A 19,441-nucleotide genomic window follows, 5' to 3' on the forward strand; every position below is an offset into this window, starting at 1 on the left:
ATTTTCGATATGAATTAAATTATAGGATGTAGATTAGTATCCTGCAGTACATAATTTACATATGCATATATAATACTAAAATCCCATAAGTTACGGAGGAATCTACGGAAGCTATCAGGCAAATGTAACAATAACAGATACGCTAAGATATGAATTTATCTATCTATGCAATAGAGGCAGTAAGACATGTCTAGACTTTAAGGATGATAAGCAAATAATTTTTGACACTAAATGATAAGCAAAACTTTTGACATGCAGACACGGTCGAAGTCCAGACTCACTAATGCATCTAATCAACTATCAGTTAGACACACTAATGCAAGACCTGGTTCGCTAAGACCACCGCTCTGATACCAACTGAAAGGACCCGTTCATATACATTATAAATGATTCACAACAGTTGGTTACATCACGAGGTACTTGACCTCTATATGATACATTTTACAAACATTGCATTCGTTTTTGAAAAGACAATCTTTCATTACATCGAAAGTTGACGGCATGCATACCATTTTATAATATATCTAACTATAATTGACTTAATAATAATCTTGATGAACTCAACGACTCGAATGCAACGTCTTTTGAAATATGTCATGAATGACTCCAAGTAATATCTCTAATATGAGCAAATACATAGCGGAAGATTTCTTTCATACCTGAGAATAAACATGCTATAAAGTGTCAACCAAAAGGTTGGTGAGTTCATCAGTTTAACATAAATAATCATTTCCATCATTTTAATAGACCACAAGATTTTCATTTTCAGTTCTCATAAATATACGTCCCATGCATAAAGATAAAAATATCATTCATATGGATTGAACACCCGGTAACCGACATTAACAAGATGCATATAAGAATATACCCTATCATTCCGGGAAATCCTTTGGACATGATATAAAAAAACATCGAAGTACTAAAGCATTCGGTACTTTGGATGGGGTTCGTCGGGCCCAAAGATCTTTCTTTAGGATTCGCGTCAGTTAGGCGTGCACTAATTCTCAAAATTAGTGATGTTCCCTAATTCTTAGGTTACCAAGTAAAAAGGGGGCATATTCGGCTTCGATCATTCAACCATATAATGTAGTTTCGATTACTTGTGTCTATTTCGTAAAATATTTATTAAAATTTCGCATGTATTCTCAGCCCAAAAACATAAAGGGTAAAAAGGTAAATGAAACTCACCTAATGTATTTTGTAGTAAAAATACATATGACTTTATTGAACAACTGAACAATGCAGGGTTGGCCTTGGATTCACGAACCTATATTATTCATATATTTATTAAAACATATACTTGTAATCGAACAAGTTTATATATATATGAATTTATTCGGTATATCATTTTTATATTAATAATCTATATGTTTCATATATTCATTTTTATGTATTTAAAATAAATAAAAATATAAATTTTGTTATGTTATATGTATTAAATATATTTTTGTATGTATATGTATATATATATATATATATATATATATATATATATATATATATATATATATATATATATATATATATATATATATATATATATATGTATATATATATATATATGTATATGTATATGACGTCATACTAAAATAATATTAGAAATGATAAAAAAATAATAATTATGATAATAGAGTTAAAAATGATACTTTTAATATTAATGATAAAGATGATATTTTTCATAAAAATGATATTTTTTAAAAATGTTAATGAATACTAATAATAAATATAAAAAAAATAATGATTTTACTAATAATAATAATGATACTAATTTTTATGTTAATAACTATAATGATAATAATACTACTAATAATAATACTAATACTTACGATAAAAATAATAATAATACCTATTTTCTTAATACATAAAATGATAGTATTAATAATAATAATGATAATAATACCAATAACTATATTACTAGTAATAATAACAATCAATAATAATTAATAATAACAATAACAATAATAATAATAATAATAATAATAATAATAATAATAATAATAATAATAATAATAATAATAATAATAATAATAATAATAATAATAATAATAATAATAATGAAATAATAATAAGAGTATTAGTATTAACTACCTCAAATAAGCTTTATCTAAAAATAAATGCCTTGAACCAGGCTCGAACCCACTACCTCTCGCTACCCGACACTATCCTCAAACCATCAGCTCCCTCCCATTTTTTTGTAACAATACTCGTAACAATTATATTTAATCCATATTTCTGTTGGTAATATCGAACCCAAATTATTATTTAGCCCAACTACAAGCCAGGCCCAGGTGAAGCCCAACAGCTTTTGTTGCTGTTTTTAAAAAAAACAAAGCCATGAGTTGGTTTCGAACTCGTGACCTCTCGATTAAACCAAACTCCACTAACCAACTGTTCTGCTATGCTTTTCTGTAATAATAAGGGTTTTAAATTTATTTAAACCATTTTCCAGTTTATTCTTTTTCTTCATAAAGATCATCACTTATACATCTATCATCATCATCGATCCTTACTATCTTCCATCCTCAACTTCGTTATATAGAAACAGAAACGTAGTGGTAGTTCAAATCACCATCTTTCATTTAACATCACTAATATCATTACCTATTAATGACCTCGGTTATTATCACCTGTATCCCTCATCTCGTCACCATCATTATCATTATTCTAACCATCATCGTTCTTTTTCATTGTCAAACAGTATTCTTATTTCATAGCTTCACCCTCTTCGTCATTAAAAGAAGAAACCGAAGAAAAATATACAGCTGGGTTTCCTATACTATGTTTCTATTGATCCGGCCCAATTGTACAAAGTAATTAAGCCCATCAATCTTTATAGCCTTTATAAAAAAATAAGCCCAAGCAATATAGTCCTACTCTTTAAAAGGAGCCCAATATATATAATCTACTTTGTTATATAAACATCATCTTCATCATCGGTGCTGTAGCAGAAACAGAAGGGAAATGCATCATAAAATCATCAACGTGACTTCATCTTCTCATCATAACAACATAGAAACAGAGATAGAAGCCAGTGTGTAGCAGTGATAGTTATCTTGGCAGTGTGTTGTGGTGGTTTTATTATGATGTAGGTGGCAGTGGTTGATGAGAAGGTTTGTTTCCGGTTTCAAAACAGAAGAAAAAAATATAGCGATTTATAGAGAGAGAGCGAGATGGAGGGTGGTGAAGAGTGATGGTTTCCGGTGATGGTGGTGGTTATTAAGTGGTAGTTAACAAGGGTGGTGGCAAATCACATGAAGAAAGAGATCAAGATTAGGGGAAAGAGAGAGAGATAGAGAGAGAAAAGGAATTCGGTGGTGGTGGTTTCTACAGGGGTGTCGGCCGTTGGTGGCTGTAGACGACGGCTAGTGGTGATTTGTCGGAGGTGGTGTGTGGCGGAGGAAGAGGAAGGTGGTTGTGTAGGTGGGTGTGTGAGCTTCAATCTATATGTATCAATCTATATGTGTATGTTGTACATATATGTAGAATGGAGAAAGGGATAGATTACTTGCAAAGTTTAAAAGTAACCATAAAGCAAAACAGTATACATGATAAGTTTAGTCTCGTGAAATTGATTTGTTGGTATCTACCGACAGTTTTCATGGACTGTGTTATATCGTGACCATTGCTAAACAGTTAACGTATAAAAGTGTTCCTAAAAATCTCAAATTTTTAGATTAAATATATTTAATTATTTCACTTATTAACTGTTTGAAACCTGATCAAAAAGGTTCAATAATTATTTATTTTCTGTTCCAATTTATATGTACGGAGTGCTAATATTTAATTTTAAAAAGGTAAAAATATTTTTGACAAATCTAAAATCTTCGTAATCAATTTACAGTCCAACTTTTATTTCAATCCTTCATGAACATGTACAATATCTATATTAAAACTAACAAAACATCAACCGATGTTACTGACTTTTACTAATTAAGCTCGAAATCAATCATTTTCCATTTACTCTCTCTCTAAATATAATCAGTTTTAAATAACAAATTTTATCACATAAATATATATTATATATTTTTAAACAAATAGATTTAATATTATTTTATATATTTACAAGTAGTATATATATATATATATATATATATATATATATATATATATATATATATATATATATATATATATATATATATATATATACATACACACACATTTGTAATAATAGTTTTCATTATATCGCATATTATTTTACATATTTATTTCCAACAATTAACTCATATATTATTTCAATTAACATTTCAAATTATTACATATATATATATATATATTTTTTAATATACATGTAACTATTTACAATTAGTTATTCATGAATCGTCGGGAATAGTCACAGGGTATTTTAATATATAAAAGAGTTCAAAATCATGAGACTTTAACAATACAGACTTTGCTTATTGTGTCAGATTTATAATGAGATTAAGTTTAAATTTGGTCGAAAATTTCCGGGTCGTCACAATTTGCTAATCCATATCTTAGCGTATCTGTTACTGTAAACTTTGCCTGACACATTCCGTAAATTCCTCCGAAATCTACGAAATCTACAAAATCTTTTCTTATATATATATATCCTATGTAATTAGAATACCATCCAATAGTCAGAAATCATTTCATATCGAAAAATCCTTTACTCAACCGTACGAAATGGAACTCGTCATTAGTTCAAGTTCTTCGGAACCCGACAGCTATTCCGACATGGATGTTCACCTAAGCTCCGAAAGCAGCGTCACTAGAATGAATCAACCAATCAGCCATCCCCAATTCATCTGATGGGTTCGTAGCCTACTTAATCACTGGAGACAAGAAGAAGGTGATCCCTTCCATCCACCACATTCCCCTCTTGGTGAAGAACCTGAAGCACTTACCGGCGAACCTGTCTGAAACACCATTTTTACCCTCATTTCCCGAATATCTCGCCATGATTATATTCTATCTAAAATTCTAAACCTTATTCATCCGCTCGTTCCGACCAACAATCATCCCGGAATAATAGAAGAAGTCAACGAACTTCGCGCTCGAGTAATCAATTTGGAGAATATGGTGCAAAATTTACTACCTTCAGCAATATCACCGGCACCAACAGTACCACCATCAACAACACCAACAGTACCATAACCACCACCACCAACAACATCCGCATCCCACACCTCGACATCACAATCTGTACCTCAAGCATCAACATCGTACTTACCATAGATACCAAGGAGTACTAATAAGAATCAACAATGAAGTATTGATTCATCACTTCATTGGGGAACTATTAGGCGGTGATTATGTAATCTCTAAAGTCTTAGAGATTATTTATTTTAGCTCAAACCAAAAAGAAAATGAGATTAATATCATATTAACTCATAAATCCATGATTACATCTGAAGAAAATATACATGTATATATGTTTTCATAAGGATTGTAATTAAAAATTCTTTTGTACAAACTGTTAATGGTGAAAATATTTTAACGGGTAGGTAATACCCGAGGAATTTTTAGATTTCACATTAATAAATTACACTCTACATTCTTCGAATCTGATTCAACAGTCATTTACTATCCTACTTACATCCACCGATATACGTATTCGTTCACCACAGAATAATCATTTTTCATTCAACTTCATATTTGAATTTTGACTTATCAGAATCCAACAAGTGGCATAATGAAGAAAACATTGGACAAAATAAAATTTGTTAGAAACAAACAAATTAACTATGAGAAATTCTATTAAGAATCCACGCTAACAAAGTCCTAGCTAACTGTTCTTAGCTAACTGTTAATTCCGTATTACATTTTATTTATCGCAATTTAATTATCGCAATTTATTTATCGCAATTTTTCATTTAATTCCTGTTATTTATTTAACGCACTTTAAATATCGGGATACATATACAATGTTTTGACATATCATATCGACGCATCTATATATATTATTTGGAATAACCATAGACACTCTATATGCAGTAATGTTTGAGTTAGCTATACAGGGTTGAGGTTGATTCTCAAATAATATATATACTTTGAGTTGTGATCGAGTCTGAGACATGTATACAATGGGTCACGATACGTATTAATTAATTCGAATATTATATATTAAACTATATATGAAATATTGAACTGCTAACAGTGGACTACCAACATTGGACAATTAAAATGAATTAAAATATTGACTATAACATATGAAACTAAAAATTTCTTCAAGTTTGCCACTTGATTTCATCATTAAACCTCAATTGTATTTTGACGATTCCAATATGCGTTCAAACCTTTCATGATTCCTGAAAACACTTCAATCGAGAGGATGAACCAACCACACTTCATCTACAGATGAAAAGATTGATGCATATAGTTATGCACCTGAAAAACTCTCGAAACCTGAGTAAACGTTTAACACGTATCTGTGCTAGCTCCTTTGGCGTTGTTATTACCGAAAATAACTTTACAATCCCTCTTCAAAGTAGCCAATTTTGTCATAGCTTCAGCAAATCAACTTCGAATTTCATTCGGATTAGCCTATTATATCATTGGTATATAAGTTTCCCTTTCGTCATCATTACCGGGAAACCGTTTATATCTCACCACATTAGCAGTAAACTTACTAGCAACTTCATTACTCATTGGCTTAAGTCTCTCTGAAAACCATTATAATTGTTCATTAAAAACCCTATCATATACTCATCCACATCTTGTAACAATAATTGACATACCGATTACTGAGAATCAACAATCAGTATTTCAAACCTCACAGCGTTTCTACATCAACAGTTATATGTATACATATAACATTTATCTCTTAGAATTATGATCTCCCATTCTAAAATTCTGAAAAGCACTCTAGTCTACGAATCAGTTCTTTGATTTTTGAGAAAGCTTATAAAGTAGCGAAAACTGTTGATGACTTTAATAGTCAAACGTATGATGATAAAGAATGGATTGTTGGAAACGCTCAATAGAAAATTTAGTACTAAAAAGAGGATTATGCGAAACTATGAACGAGGCTGTGGTCAAAATCACAAAGACTAAATCTGCCTTCAAAGAAACCAAATGATTCAGTATCTGCGGAAGTCATTAACGAATACCTTGCTCCTGACTCTACACTGTTACGGACAAATCTTCATCATCATCCATCGATATTAGAAATTCTAAGATATCATCGTATCTTTCATTATAAATATCCTCGATATTTCTAAAGATACACTCCTAACTATTCTCATCTGAGATCATTTATCTCTTCGCGATATCAGTGTTACATCATAAAAGAAACTATTTTAGTTTCTAAATTCTGAAACCTTCAAGTTTAAAATATGAATGTTTTGAAGTAGTGTTGGGAACTGAAGCATGAGTTAGTATAATATAATGACACTTGATCAACGTGATTATATTACAGTAAGTCATGCTGAGTTTCTAATGAAACATGATGATTCACATACCATAACGTCATCATGTGCCATGTTACACGACTCTTACATTCTACCTAATCTCCAAACATATCAAGAATATATCTTCTTGATAGTTTTATCTTTTCTCTTGAATTCTGGTAATTTAACCAATCACGATCGTGCTATTACAATTTCTCTCTTAGAACGTTAGTCATGATCTTTTGAAACTTCATACCTACGAATTCTGAACCACTATTCGCTTGACTTAAAGACGGGAAGAGAAAACAAAAGTATGGAACTCCAAAATATAAAGGAAATGAAGAGGGTGGATCTATAGTGAAATATCAGACAAAGCAATCGAGATAGATCATCGCATTTAATCAAAGAGGATCCTAATTTCCTTAAATTCCGAAGAATCAAATATTATTACAAACATTTCTTTAAATTCCTTAAATTCCGAAAATCAACTGTATCTACGTCAAGAGATATGACGAAACGTTATTTTATCATTTCACTCTTTTGCGATAGCTTCACTCGTACTCTTCACAAAGTCAAATTGTTTTATCCATATTACTCAATATTGATAAAACTTCATTTAGCAACTCGTATGCGTCATGAGAACATACTTATTGTCAACCATGACCCTTCCAATCAAATTTCGGGACTAAATTTCTTTAACGGGTAGGTACTGTGACGACCCGGAAATTTTCGACCAAATTTAAACTTAATCCTTATATGATTGCGACATGATAAGCAAAATATATTAAATTGAATTTCAAAATGTTTGAACTATTTTTCATGAATGCATTTGACTTTGACTGTTCCCGACGATTTACGAACAATTAATTGTAAATATATATGTGTGAATATATATATAAATAATAATTAGAAATATAAATTGAAATATTACATGAAATAATTGTTAGAATTAATAATGTAAAATAAAATAATATATATTATTATTATTTAAGACATATCTATATATAAATGAAGTATATTAAAAATAAATATTGAATGATTGTAATACTCCTTTGATGTTTCAATTGATATTAAGCAAGTTAAATTCAAACTTATATTATTTTAAAATAAACGGTGATCTGAAAATGAGTTATATAAATTTTAGGTTTTTAATATATATATATATATATATATATATATATATATATATATATATATATATATATATATATATATATATATATATATATATATATATATATATACATATATATATATATATATATATAAGCTAATTGTTAAATTTTAACACTTTTTATATTTTTACCTGAGATCGAGCACGGATAGTTGATTTAATTTCTATTTAATAATTTTAAACAATTAATGACTGTGTTTATAAAATAATGGTTAGAATAAATATTTATTTTTATAGGATTTTTAGAAAAATCTGTATCCGTCACTAATGATCAATGGAGCACGAATTTCAGTCCGTGAATGAAATAGTAATGATGGCTAATATTATCACACGTTTAATTTATTAATTATTATTATATTGTAATTATTGTTTCAAATACTATGTTTGAAAATGATATACAACTGAATCTGAGTTTATTTCTTTTCATCCGAAATTGTATTGAGATTTGTGAATGCTTATTGTACTCAATTGATTCTACATCAAAAACTTACATAATAAATAAACCCACTTGTCTTTATTTGGTTAGTGAATGCTTACTACACAAGTGATATATGAATTAGATTACTATTTGTTGCTTTTGTTCTCACTCACCATCGAATCTTATATATATATATATATATATATATATATATATATATATATATATATATATATATATATATATATATATATATATATATATATATACAAGCAAACTGCATCTATTATGAACCACTTGTGCCATCTCATACCATCTTCTATTCTATTGTGCTTTCCAAACACAAGCATACAAATATGTCTAAATTATTAGAGATTACTTTGACACATATATGTAAACGCACCATCATATATTATTAGAGATTACTTTACTGTGAATTATTATATACCCCACCTATATTTTGATACACTTGCATAGATATAGATATCAACATGAAACTAAATCCTTTTCCTTATATTTTGGCACACATATATTTATTCTCTACTCTTTAATTTTTATTTTTTTTTTATTTTTTTTTTTTTTGCTCTCTACTTCAACCCATCGATGAACCAACCATCAATCTCCATGATCACCTTAAGAACCACCTTAGTCATCACTTTTGTGCTTCTGATTACTTTAACTACTCTATATACATACATAGATAGATATTCAGATAAACATATAAATGAAGATAGAAACCAAAGACTTTCAACAACCTTGACACTCACCAAAGCCACAAATCACCGGTATCTTTCTTGCATCTATTTCTATATTTCTGTTTCAGTTGCATTTACCCACGATCATCACCCAAGCCATCATCCTTGTCCTATATATCTCCTATTTTACTTCGATCATCATCCATCAATAATCGTCATAAAAAGAACACATGCAACTATACTTTTCTGTAATCCTGCTTCGCTGTTACCTGCAGTTCCTTTTGTCCCTATTTTTGAACCATAACAAAACCAAAAGCCACACAAACTTTCATCAAAGTAAAACTACTATCAAACAAATTGTAAACTAAATTATGAGAATAAAGTTTGAATGATGTATATATTTATATATACCTCAAGCTCAGCAAATATCAAACACAACCCACATTATCTTCTTCAGCATACCACCACTTCCTCCATTAAAGGCCGCTGCAAAGCTCACTGTTTTTGTTCAGTCAAGCCAAACAACACCCACAATCACCATCATGCATGATAATATTTTTCTTCTGCTACGTGTGTGTTCTACTTCAATTAAACCAGAACCAAAACCGCCACCATAAACTGCTACAGCTGCAGTTCTCTTTCTGATTCTTTCCTAATCAAACACAGCCACCTCAATTCCCTTCAATCTCTTTCTTCAACTCTATAATCACCACCACTGCACCCATCACCACCACTGCTTACTACTGCTGCTACAGCAGTCCTGTATGACTGCTTTCACCACCATATCATCACCACTTTAAAATCACAATCATCATCATTGAAGAACAATTTCCTTCTTAATCGACTTGTGTTGTATCTACTTTAACAAAGACGAGCAATTTGTCAAAGTAAGAAAATTAAACAGATCAAAAGGTGAGTATCTTAAAACCATCACATTTCCATTCTTCAGTACTATAGTAACTACTAGCTTACACTTAAAATGGGTAAATGACACTAAGCTAACCAAATGACAAGCATAAGTTGCTCCAAGTTCGATCTTTTATATGAACTGACCCAGTTAATTATAAATAGCAACCACAAACCCTAACTAGCTAATTCAACATCAGTTCTCAAAATTATCAACAAATTATTTTCATAAATAGATATAATTAAACATAAAACAATAGAACATTAATTTTTATGTTTCTTAAAAACAGATGAGCGAACAACTGCAAAAATTAAACAAATTAAAAATATGATAAACATATACAAATATTCAGTCAACATGATCATTTACATCTATCTTATTATGGTTAATTACAGTTGGGGTTACTCAAGGTCATACGGACTCAAGTGAAAGTGAAAAATTGAAATTGAAATTTGAATTTTTGTAACTGTACCTATAGAAATTGGGTACTTGATCGATAACGATATTGAAACAGAAGTGAAGATATGATGATGATTGATGATCGATTGTTTGATGATGATACTCTCCTCTGTGTTTTTCTTTCTTCTGCTATCTCGATCTGTTTTAGGATCCAAACAAAATGCGTGGTTCCTCTTATTAGGTATAGATATAATTATTATTATTATTATTATTATTATTATTATTATTATTATTATTATTATTATTATTATTATTATTATTATTATTATTATTATTATTATTATTACTACTACTACTACTACTACTACTACTACTACTACTACTACTACTACTACTACTACACTGATATAAATATAAATATTATACTATTATTATTATTATCATTAAAATGAGCATTAGGATTATTATTACTATTATTATTGTTATTAATATTAATATTATTATTAGTATTATCCTTAAAATTATCATCTTTGAAATTATTATTATTAACAAAAGTATTTTTATTAAAATTATCATTTTCATTATCATTATAAGTATTATTATTTTTATTATCATTACTAACATTATTATTATTTTTACTATTATTTTTATCACTTTTATTATTATTATTATCATTAACATATAACATTTTTATCATTTTATTATTAGAATTATCATTATTATTAAAAGTATTATCATTTTTATTATTATCATTACTATTATTATTTTTAGTATTATTATAATTATTATTAACAAACAAATGTTATCTATATAAAAATATATTACAAGTCAACAAATATTACATACTAATATGTTTTTATCTAATATATTACCATTTATATTGATAAAACTTTAATTAAATTATATATCATATATTTATTATAAGTATAATTATATTTAAGGATACTAATTTTAATAAATTAAAAAATATAAGTAAACTTAGTTGATTAAATGGGATATGTGTTAATATATATATGAATGATATAGGTTCGTGAATCTGAGGCCAACCCTGCATTGTTCAGTTGTTCAATATCGTCATATGTATTTTTACTACAAAATACATTATAGTGAGTTTCATTTGCTCCCTTTTTAAATGCTTTTGCAATATATATTTTTGGGACTGAGAATACATGCGCTGCTTTTATAAATGTTTTACGAAATAGACACAAGTAATCGAAACTACATTCTATGGTTGGATTATCGAATCGAATATCACCCTTTTTAGTCTGGTAATCTAAGAATTAGGGAAGAAACCCTAATTGACGTGAATCCTAAAGATAGATCTATTGGGCCTAATAAACCCCGTCCGGGTTACGGATGCTTTAGTACTTCGATTTTATCATGTCCGATGAGAGTTCCGGAATGATGGGGATATTCTAGACGCGTTTTGTTAATGTCGGTTACCAGGTGTTCACCATATGAATGATTTTTATCTCTATGCAGTTTATGCGAAATGCCTGATATGAGATGGATGTTTATGAAAAATGAAATCTTGTGGTCTATTAAAATGATGGAAATGAATGTTTATGATAAACTAATGAACTCACCAACCTTTTAGTTGACACTTGAAAGCATGTTTATTCTCAGGTATGAAAGAAATCTTCCGCTGTGCATTTGCTCATATTAGAGATATTACTTGGAGTCATTCATGACATATTTCAAAAGACGTTGCATTCGAGTCATTGAGTTCATCAAGATTATTATTAAGTCAATTATAGTTGGATATATTATGAAATGGTATGCATGCCGTCAACTTTCGATGTAAGGAAAGTTTGTCTTTTCAAAACGAATGCAATGTTTGTAAAATGTATCATATAGAGGTCAAGTACCTCGCGATGTAACCAAATGTAATGTATTCGTCCAGATGGATTCGAACGGGTCCTTTCAAAAATGGAGGCACAATATGCTAATATCATATCATGGCACACATCCACAGGTAGAGAGGGGTTCGGATGAGGATATGGAAGAAGCATATGACATTAAGGATGTCATTAGGGATAGTTATAATGATGTCTTCCAGCATGTAGATGAGGTGGAAATGAATAACAAGACTAGGCATAATTAGTATGAGCAGTGGAGAGCCAGGGATGAGTATGAGCACTCCAGGCGACGCCAACATGATAGCTGGCAAGTTCATCAGCACCAAATCATGAGCCAGCTATCATATCAGGTACCACATAACTATATCCCGACTCGGCCTGCTTTTTATCCACCACATCAGCCCGACATGCGACCACCCTTTGACCTGTACGACCCCAATCAAGCCTACCAGGACACCTATCACCAACCATGGAACCCGAGCGATGATATGAACTGGAATCCCTATCCAAATCAATAGTGTTCCATTAGTGATTTCTTATCTTTTATTATTTTTATCTATTTATGTTAAACATTTAACATTTTGATACTTTTATGTATTGTTTAACATTTTTATTATTTTGTACTAATATTTCATTTTTGTAATTTGAAAGTGGGATATTAAGTCCCATTTCAAAATATCATGCATGTTTATATTTGTATTGTATGTATTTTATCTCATGTACACAACAGGGTAAAACAGCGCATTTTCAAGAGTGGCATTAAGTTCAGCAAAAGCAACTAATCTTGACGAAAAGATGCAAAATATATGTGAAACAACAACTGCAGGAATGAACAAATGATGTGCATCATTTATCATTCAAACAAACAACAATATGTTTGGAAACTTTGGTAAAATTTAATCATTTTTCTACGCTAATCACCCTCAATAATTTAAATTGTTACTGATTTCTTGCAAATGAGGGCATTGCAAGATCTTAAGTGTGGGAAGGGATTAAATTCTTTCGGATTTTAAAGGTTTGACTTGACTTATACACTTGGTTTAATAGCCACCTTTAAAATACTAGTAACGCAGTAGTTGTATTAGAATCTAGTGCTCTCTGATAATAAAGAACAGCCCTAGTCTTATATACTGACTTTTCGCTTCTAGTAAAATTTTTAAATTTTTTTTTAACAAAATGAACTCAAAATCATGTTTATACATATTTATGAACGATAAAACTAGGTGTTAACACCGAAATTATTGTTACCTCGGAAAGGACATAAATTGAGAAACAACCCAAAACGCTTGAATTCATTTAAAATGGAATAGAAGAGAATAAAAAGGAAAAGAAAGAAAAATAAAAGCCAAGTGTGGGAAATATTTACCAAGTTATTTAGAACATATATCACATATTTTTGTACAAATAATTGAAGATACTTTTGTTTTGGACAATATTAATCAGTTTTACCCAGTTTATTGTAATATAAATGGAATTTAAAAGGAAGTAAAGTCTTCCAAGAAAAAGACACGTGCTTTTTGATTTAAGTCAGGAAGTTGTCGTCCAGACCAGTTGTAGAGTCTACGAAAAACCTTGAAAAGTTTTCTCGAAAATCAGCTGGAAATCCACGGACCTCAGCATTAAACAGGGTCGCCATGTGGTCAGACTTATCCTAACTATGAGAGGATCTGTCTCGTACAATGGGGGGGGGCACCATGCAAATTAGCTTATAAGACTAATGAATCAGATACCAGAAAGGATAATCTCCTTAAAGATCAAAAATCAGCTTTTAAGCCTGATATTACTCAATCCTTGAGATTGAACTTAAAGATTGAGAATTCAAACTCATGAAATTCAATGATATCTAAACTCGAGCTTGAACGAGAAAATATTTTGATCAAATTACAAACCGATTTGTTTTCTGAAAACCCATTTTCAATGCGTTCATTACCATTGAACGTAAAATCCTAGAAATTCACCTGGAATTCATTAGGTCACCTGAACCAAATCGGGTGTCAACCGTAAGAACGGTGGTTGCATAGCATGGTCGAAGATAGGACCTTGTGCCAGACCGAAAAACTATAGGGTGATCTTTACTATTGCTCCTACAAAGGATAGTAATTGCATCTGACACGATGTAGACCATAATCAAAAGCATGTCATTAGACATTGCCTTAACAGTTGCTTATTCAACGCTTTCCTTTACAACCGGATGGTAGTTTACCGAAAGGTAATATACGGAGCAAGTATACTGGACGTGTTCCTTTCCTAATACAAGGTTAGCAAGTGGGTGACACAAAACCGCAAGTTTTGAGTTAAAATTTTCAAATCTGAAACCACAAAACCAACAAAAACATTTTGCAAACACCGGTGAAGGGTTATTCCGGAAAACTTATCTAGAGTAAAAGCTAGAATGAATTTTCAAAAGATCAAATATTTTCATAAAGATTCAATTTCCTAACGGATCTAAATTTTTATAGTCATGTGGGACTGTAAACCACAACGTTACTATCATTGTTCATACCGCCGTATTAAAATCACTGATGTACAAAGTGTGAAGAATAAATAAGTGATTCTAGTAAATTTATATTCAAGTTCTATATTGCTTGAGGACAAGCAACGCTCAAGTGTGGGAATATTTGATAATGCTAATAACGAACATATATTTAATAACATTATCCTTCAAGAAAGACAAGCTTTTAGTTGCAATTGTTCTATTTACAAGTGATATTCGTTTAAATAATAAAAGGTGAATACAAAATACAGATTCGACGATTTGAAGAGCAAACGACCAAAGCGCTAAAAAGTACAAAGTACAATCCAAGTGGTTCAAATTATTGCCGAGAAACGTCTAAAAGTTACAAGAGTACGAGCTGCGAAATGCAAAGTACAAGATATTAAATCGTACGAAAGGACGTTCGAAAATCCGGAACCGGGACATGAACCAACTGTCAACGCGCGACGCAACGGAGCTAAAATTACAAGTCAACTATGCACATGAATATAATATAATTATATATATAATTATATAAAATTATATATAATATATTATATTATTAAAAAACCGTCGGCAAACAAGAAGACAAGTGATTGTGAGCTGGATCAGGAGGCCATGCGATCGCATGGCCTGGCTGCCTTATCTCCATGCGATCGCATGGGAAGAAAAGAGTGGCCAAGTGCTATAAATTGGAACGTTTTCTGCCGCATTCATTACACCTTCATCAACTGATCTCTTACTCTCTCTCAAATATATTTATATTTATTTTATAATTATAATTTTAATATTAAGTTAATAATAATAAGGTTATAGTGGCGAATGTTTTAAGTTTGTAAGTCGAAATTATGTCCGTGTAACACTACGCGATTAATACTCATTGTAAGTTATGTTCAACCTCTTTAAATTAATGTCTCGTAGCTAAGTTATTATTATGCTTATTTAATCCGAAGTAATCGTGATGTTGAACTAACTATAAAGACTGGGTTATCGGGCTTTGGACCATAATTGGGGTTTGAACAAAAGACCGACACTTGTGGAAATTATACTATGGGCTATTAATGGGCTTTATATTAATTAAATGATATCTCGTTGATTTAATATAGAGATTTATAATTTGACGTATTTATATATAACCACATACGTTTGACTGGGTACGGTGGGCGGGATATCTATAAATACTAATAATTATTCATTTGACCGGACACGGGGATGGATTAATAGTCACCGGACTCATTAAAACAGGGGTGGATTACATTCAAGGGTAATTGGTGTAATTGTTAACAAAGTATTACAACCTTGGATTACACGCAGTCGATAACCTGGTGTACTCATTAAACAAAGTATTAAGACCTTGTTACAGTTTGGATCCCCAATTAGTTAGAATATTTGACTTCGGGTATAAGGTTAATTTGGCGAAGACTCTCGCACTTTATAATTATGACCGATGGACTATTATGGACAAAACCAGATGGACATATCGAATAATCCAGGACAAAGGACAATTAACCCATGGTAATAAATTAAAATCAACACGTCAAACATCATGATTACGGAAGTTTAAATAAGCATAATTCCTTTAATTTATATCTCATCGTACTTTTATTTACCGTCATTTTATTTATCGTCATTTTACTTATCGTACTTTAAATTATTGTACTTTTATTTATCGCACTTTTATTTATCATCATTTACTTTACACTTTAAATTAAGTTGTATTTTTATTTAATATTTTACATTAGGTTTTAATTGTGACTTAAGACATAAAATCGACAAACCGGTCACTAAACGGTAAAAATCCCCTTTTATAATAATAATAATACTACTTATATATATATATATATATATATATATATATATATATATATATATATATATATATATATATATATATATATATATATATATATATATATTTATACAAATATAGTTTAAAATAAATATAGCGTTAAACTCAGCTAGCTCCCTGTGGAACGAACCAGACTTACTAAAAACTACACTACTCTACGATTAGGTACACTACCTATAAGTGTTGTAGCAAGGTTTAGGTATATCCCATTCAATAAATAAATAAATAACTTGTGTAAAATTGTATCGTATTTAATAGTATTTCGTAGTAAAATATAATCTATTTCGTACTACACCTCGCACACATCAGTTAACCTTGGTGTTCAACACAAAACTCCTTCTAATTGTTGTATTATCACCAGTAAGCCAACCATGTTGAAATGAAATTTGGCCTCCCCAAAAAAAATGAACCATTAATGGATGAATTATAGACATTTTTGTAATTGTTGATGTGTTAAACTGATTTTGATTTGTTTGAATTGTGTTCTTGGTGATGTTTGTGTTTGAAACCGACTTTAATATGTTTGAATTATGTTCTTGGTGATGTTTGTGTTTGAGTTGATGATAATGGTGATATAAATAAATGTAAAAAGATAATATATCTGATTTTGACAAGATATAGTTGAAGGTTTTAGTCCATTATTGACTGTGGGTGAAGTAGACTGCAAAACCGAAGTTTGAAACTTCGGTTTTACTGTTTACCTGCAAAACCGAAGTTCCAAACTTCAGTTTAGGGTTTTTTCTGACATGCTGAAGCAAAATCGAAGTTTGAAACTTCGGATTTGGCAAATCGAAGTTTCAAACTTCGGTTTTACCATTTTTGTAAAAAAAAAAAAAAAAACTTTTTCTATTTTTGTAAGTTATCTAATTAAAATTACTATATTTTAAAAAAAAAAATCATTAATTTCTCGTATAATTTATAATAATAATATTATTATTATCAATATAAATAAATGATTTAGGTACATAGATATTAAATATTCATATATATATATATATATATATATATATATATATATATATATATATATATATATATATATAACTTGTTTTGTACTGATAATGTTGTACTAAAATGTTTTTTATTTTACAATGCAAAGCGGTTCGGAGTAACATTTATAAAAGCCCTTTTTTGTATTTTTGATAAAAAATTATTGAGACGAACATGTATGAGTATTGAAAAACAAATAAAATTGTACATAAAAGCGGTCGAAGTTGGTTTTTTCCTTCACACTTTGAAGACAAGTCACTAATGGATGAGAATCATGAGATGAAATCATATTACGATATTTTGTTCATTATATGGTCAAGGTGAATAAATTAAATTAAATATAATATATGATATAATATACATAATATATATATATATATATATATATATATATATATATATATATATATATATATATATATATATATATATATATATATAATATAATAAAGAGGGAAACATTTTTTAGGAGAAAGGGAAGTAATTTTTTTTCGATTTTTAATTTTTTCAGACATTAAGATCACGTGAAAATATGAATATTTAAAAAGACACTTTCTAATTCTACACAATGAATATTTTTCCCAGAAATTTTTATTTTTTAAAATGGAGCTGTAGAAACAAAGATATAACAAACAAAATCACTTATTCCTTTATCTCCAAATTATTGTTTGTCCCTTGATCTCTTCCAAACGCACGCAGGCACGCGCGCGCGCGCACGCGCGCACACACACACACACGCACACACACACACACACACACACACACACATATATATATATATATATATATATATATATATATATATATATATATATATATATATATATATATATATATATAGGGTGAAGATCCAGAGAGAAACAAAGGTGGTAGAGAACCAAGAGAACCAGCAGACTGACGTTAAATCTGAATGCAGACTGACCTTCAATCTGCGTGCAGATTGAGCTTATTTTATGTGCATATTGATCGAATAGATGGAATCAACATATGACCTTCAATCTGTTGCAGGTTGACCTTCAATTTGTAAGAAGATTGTGTAACATCCCGCCTTTTTCCATTCACTTTTCCATTATACTAATATAAAGTCCGTTATATGTTTATAACATCTCCCGCTGATACGCGTTTTAAATTATCTCGTTTAGGTAATTCCCGCACCCGAACGAAAGTTGAGGGACTAAACTTGACAAGGGATCAAACCCTTGACTAGGTCAAAGGGTCAAACCCCTTTCACCCATTCATTACCATTTCCCTCTCTCTCTCTCTCTTTCTCTCTAGCAAGAACACACCCAATTTCCTTTCTCATTCATTCATCATCTAAATCCGGA

Source organism: Rutidosis leptorrhynchoides, chromosome 2 (assembly GCF_046630445.1).
Source record: "Rutidosis leptorrhynchoides isolate AG116_Rl617_1_P2 chromosome 2, CSIRO_AGI_Rlap_v1, whole genome shotgun sequence".
NCBI classification, from domain to species: Eukaryota; Viridiplantae; Streptophyta; class Magnoliopsida; order Asterales; family Asteraceae; genus Rutidosis; species Rutidosis leptorrhynchoides.